This window comes from Rhinolophus hipposideros, assembly GCF_964194185.1.
Source record: "Rhinolophus hipposideros genome assembly, chromosome: 13".
NCBI lineage: Eukaryota > Metazoa > Chordata > Mammalia > Chiroptera > Rhinolophidae > Rhinolophus > Rhinolophus hipposideros.
Genome location: NC_138059.1, coordinates 54,961,470 through 54,966,538, shown reverse-complemented (window position 1 = coordinate 54,966,538; position 5,069 = coordinate 54,961,470). Strand labels below are relative to the sequence as shown.

General features: G+C 40.7%; 1 pseudogene across 1 annotated transcript; it reads right to left on the bottom strand.

Moving 5' to 3' along the window:
- Positions 1 to 3,956: 3,956 nt before the first annotated feature.
- On the bottom strand, positions 3,957 to 4,836 carry LOC308506556 (small ribosomal subunit protein uS5-like; annotated as a pseudogene). The gene is made up of 2 exons: positions 4,819 to 4,836; positions 3,957 to 4,733 (listed from the first exon to the last, which is right to left on the bottom strand). The product of its transcript is annotated as a small ribosomal subunit protein uS5-like (transcript).
- Positions 4,837 to 5,069: the final 233 nt, after the last annotated feature.

The window sequence follows — 5,069 nt, the reverse complement described above, 5'->3', positions numbered from 1 at the left end:
CATAAACGAAAGATGGGACAATTTGAGAATCAATAAGCGTTGTAGTATAGGGAATGAAACACATCAACTATGTTAAACTCAGTGAAGTAGTATTTTTTTTTTTAATGAAGAAACAGAAATTGATAGACACAGACAATAGTTTGGTGGTTACCAGAGGGTACGGGGTAGAGGGGTGGGTAAATGGGATCAAATATTTGTTGATAGAAAGAGAACTGATTCTGGGTGGTGAACACACAATGTGATATATAGATGATGTATTACTGAATTGTACATCTGTAACCTATGTAACTTTACTAACAATTGTCACCCCAATATACTTAAAAAAAAAGATGTATTCTTTCCAGATTAAACCTGAATGTGACCAAGCCTCAGTCCCAAGCCTCATCTCACTACTGATCTAAATATCAATTTATAATAAATAGAGGGTCAGAGGAACATATTCAATGACACCACATGATGCAATCAGCAAAATCTAAATAATTAGAAACCTCCAGGATCATGGTTCTGTTTCTTCAACAATAATAACAAAAACTGCAAGGAGAAAAGTGGAGGGAGAACTTATAAGAGCAAAAGAGACTTGAGACATATCAATATACCATTAATTGTACTCAAAGTACGGATCTTGTTTGAATACCAATGCAAACAAACAACTAATAGAAATAAGGAAAATCAAGGCAATTAGAACATTGACTAGATTTTTGATAATACTAAGGAACTACCATTGTTTGTTTAAAGGAATAATTCTTGTCCTTTAAGAGTATATACAAAAACAATTGTACATGATAAATTATATATATATAATTTATATATATAATGTATATATATACATACATTATATATATAATGTATTATATATATAATATAATGTATTATATATTATATATAATATATAATATATATAATAAATTATATATATACTTTATATATATAATTATATATATATATACACACACACATATATATATAAATAAAATGATGCCTGGGATTTGCTTAAAATAATTTGCAGTGGGTTGAGATGGCTATGAATAAAGAAATAAGATTGGCCAAGAACTGATAGTGTTGAAGCTGTGTGGTGGATACATTTGGGCTCATGCTGCCTACTTTTATATATGTTCACAAATTTTCATGATAAAAAGAAAATAATTTTAAGAAAAATGATGGCAAAAAACCATATCCTTTATATGGTCTTTATTCCCCTAACAAGAATTTCTTCGACAGATGATTTGCATAGAATAATGAATATTATTCATTACCAGTTTAACCAGTCACAGTAGGTTTTTAAACCTGATTCTTTAATCTTAGTATGAGCATGTCTCAGACAAATTTTAAAGTAATTTGAATAAAATAGAAACATTTTAAATCCATCCTATAAAATTTCTTTAAATTCACCAAAAGCAAAACAAAACCATCAAAAAAACTATAATTCTGTGTCATATGCATACATCAGGACAGGTTAGTGTATATTGTAATAACAAACAGCCTAAAAATTCAGTGGCTTATAAAAAGTTTATTTTTTGTACATGCTACATGTTCCCTTTGGGTCAGCTTGAGGCTCTGCTCATTGTAGTCTCTTAAAAGCCCAGGCCGATGAGGGTGCCATCTTGACATGTGCTACTACAACCCTGAGATAAGGGGAAAACAAATCACAATGAACCATGAGCTGGCTCTTAAAGATCTTTGAGGAAGTGAATGATGTCACTTCTCCTCACTTTTTATTGGCCGACACAAATCACATGACCCATAGTACAATGGGGTGAGATGAGTGAATGTCTTGCAGGAAAGGCACTTAATACTTACTGATATTAATACAATCTACCGCACCGCATAGAAATATTTTTAAATGCAGAAAATTGCATTTCATGCTCCTTATTGGGTGGGTGCAAAGGAGTGATTACAAAAACAAACTTTTCTTATATTGCTTTCATATCAGTAATTCTTCCACTTTGAGTCAAAAGCATTATTTTCTTTTAAATCTACGTTAGGTTCAGTTCATTTTAGTTTATGCTGTGCTTTGAAAATCTAACTACATAGCTTGGATTTGTAAAGAAAAAAAATGCTCTTTATTGTGTTTACAGTGATCTTGTTTCCTTCATGCGTTCTCACCAATGGGAGAAAAAAAGTAACATTTCAGTCTCTATGGAGGAATGGTGAGATAGTAATTCGAACAGTCACCTCTGTAATGTGCTGTGTCTTTGGGTTTCCAGTCATGCATCCCTCTCCTGGCTCCTTTTCAAGATGATATCTAAAACTTATTGATTGTAAAGCAAAGAAGAGACATTGGGAGTCCTTAGGCCCCATGTCCTCTAGCTTGTCTGATGTGTGAGTCTGGGTGCTGGGTCCTGCTGTCCCCACTGCTGACGTCTGTGGCTGGTGAACATTCGGCTGTTTCCCAGTGGTGCCTCTTCCTCAGTTCTGCCCTCCCGGAACCATGGATTCCTCCCTGGCTTGGTTGCGGTTATCATTTGTCCACAGGCCAGGCAGTCCTCTCACAGGACTCACCACAAAACATTGTTCCAGTATGGCAGCCCCTTCTGGCAAGCTCCCCAGCCAGACCCACAGTTGGCACAGTTTTCTGTCTATGCTATAATGAAACCAAGGACAGTTTGGGAAACTAAAACCTCAAGTCCTCCCTCTGCCTCACTATACTGCACACGGGTTTCGAACTGCTGTCAGGAAGGGCTCCTCGCAGAAACCCATGGGGAGAATGGAAGCCAGGAAAGTGCCATCACTGGTGTTTCAGTCCCTTACCTCTTACCTAATCCCCTTTCTGGCCCTCAGGGGAAGTTGGGCAGATGCATCTCACCGGCTCGTGACTTGCCCTCTCTTTGCTCTTCTTAGCATTTCTTTTTTCTTTCTACCTCGGGCAGAAAGACAATCTCTGAACTATAGAACACACAGAGCTTGTGTCTTCCAGCTTTGTGGTATATATGCTAAGGGAGGATAAAAGGGATTGGAAAAACCACTCCTTCTCAACAATGCCTGGCCCTCAGTTCTCTTGTCCTGTTGTAAAATCTTGCGACGGATTGCTTGGCCAGGATAATGCCCCCGTGGATGGCAGTGACTACCACCGTGGAGCACTTAATACCAAGAGCCACGTGTCCATCACAAGATGCTACATACTGCCTCATTCTTTCTCAATAGGGCCTTCTGGGAGAAATACTAATTTCTTCCTAGACATATGGATGTTTTGGGCTGGCCTGAATCATGTTTAAGTTATGACTCAGGTAACTCACCCAAGGGATGGTAATTAGTGTTTATGACAAAATCAACCTGCACAAATTTACATTCTTTATCCACTATTCAAAAGTGAAGGTACTCATTTCCCCAAACACAGGTTTAAGCAGTAAAAATGAATGAACAAACATGACTTGATTATGTCGGTACCCAATCATGGGATAAGTATAGGTTTGTTCAGAAGAGAGAATTTGAAAACGATTCAAGTGAAATGTTAGGTGACAAGCATGAAATGGATTGGGCAAAGCAGGAGATGTTAACTGATGCAGTTGAATCTTAGACTACAGCCAAAGCAAATGTTAGCGGGGAAAGCTGAGCATGCACCAGTATTTCAACTCCAAAACCAGAGATGAAAATGTATTTCATATCAAATCAAAGAGTTTTGGCCCTCTCACACCACTTCCAGAAACCATTGTGTGTGATCGCTTGCTGCAACACATTTTTTCTAAAGCCCTCTTAAAGCTACGTAGCAAAAGAATGAAAAGCCAGAATTGTACCTCATAGATTGAAAAAGATTACTTCCCTATCTTATGGGAAATTGTCCAACAGCTTTGGTTCAATTTTCTTTGACCAAAATTTGGTTTTATTTTTCTTTTCGGTTTCTTTTTAGAGCACCTTCTCCTTTGTTATTCTGACTATAATCATTATCATTTTGCTAGTTCATTCACTGATAATACATGTAATTTTGATTTCTGTTGGATTAAAATTTTTTCAGGCTTTATTTACTTTATTTTTCTTGTATACAATTCTGTGGTGGCCACAGCGAGCCTGGGTCCTCTGCACAGAAACTCTGGTATGGGTCTTTACAAGACGGTTGGTGAATTCCTCATAGGGACACCGGGTGACCATGGTTTCTCTCCAGAGGTAGGGGGTGAGATACCTGTAGGTCTTAGAGATGGCAAAGTTGCCCAGGGTGGCAGTGCAGACCCTGGCGGAGGTGTAGCAGTCATGATACCAGCCCTCAGCAGCAGCTGCTTGGGCACAGGAGCCGAGGCAATGCCAGTGACCCTGGGGGTGGGGATGAGGCCCATCACCTTGCAGGGGAGATGTGGGGCTTGCGGATCTTGTTCCCCCGTTGCCTCACTGCACAGGGACGATGGATTGCTTGACCAGGATGATGCCCCCGCGGATGGCAGTGGCTACCACCGTGGAGCACTTAACACCAAGAGCCACATGTCCGTTGTAGTCCCCAATGGGGACAAATGCCTCGAACCGGGTCCTCTGGCCAGCACGGGTCTGCTTTTGCACCGGCATTAGCTTCAAAACCTTGTCCTTGGGAGCTGTCCCCAGGAAAAGAAAGACTATGATCTCAGATTCCTTGATGCACAGGCAGGACAGATAGGTCTCCCCCGAGAACTTGATCTTCATGTCCTTGCCTTGATCAGGCGCCCCAGCGTGGTGACGGGGATCCACTCCTTGTCCTGGGCTTTGCCTCTGTGAGCTCCCAGGCCTCGCCCCGGCCCGGACCATGGCCCCAACCATGACCTCAGACCGGGATGCTACTGCCAAATCCTGTCCTGCATGGAAACTGCCTCTGCCTCCCATGCCAGGGCCTCCGGGCCTCCGGGCCCTCCCACAGCATACCACGCTGTCATTCGCCATACGGTGTCTTCTCCAAGAGTGTTGGATTAACTTTTTGTGTGTGTCCTAATTGCATGAATTGTGGAAGTGTTGAAAACCACAGGGATACATACACAACTTACTGTGAAAGGTAGTACTGCTTCCATACAAATACAGTGTCGCGTCCCGCGCAACAAGGGCAGTGAGGAGGCGAGAAGGGGCAGTTTGGGTTAAGTTTTTAAGAAAGAAACAAACCGAGACTTAATGCTGTTAAA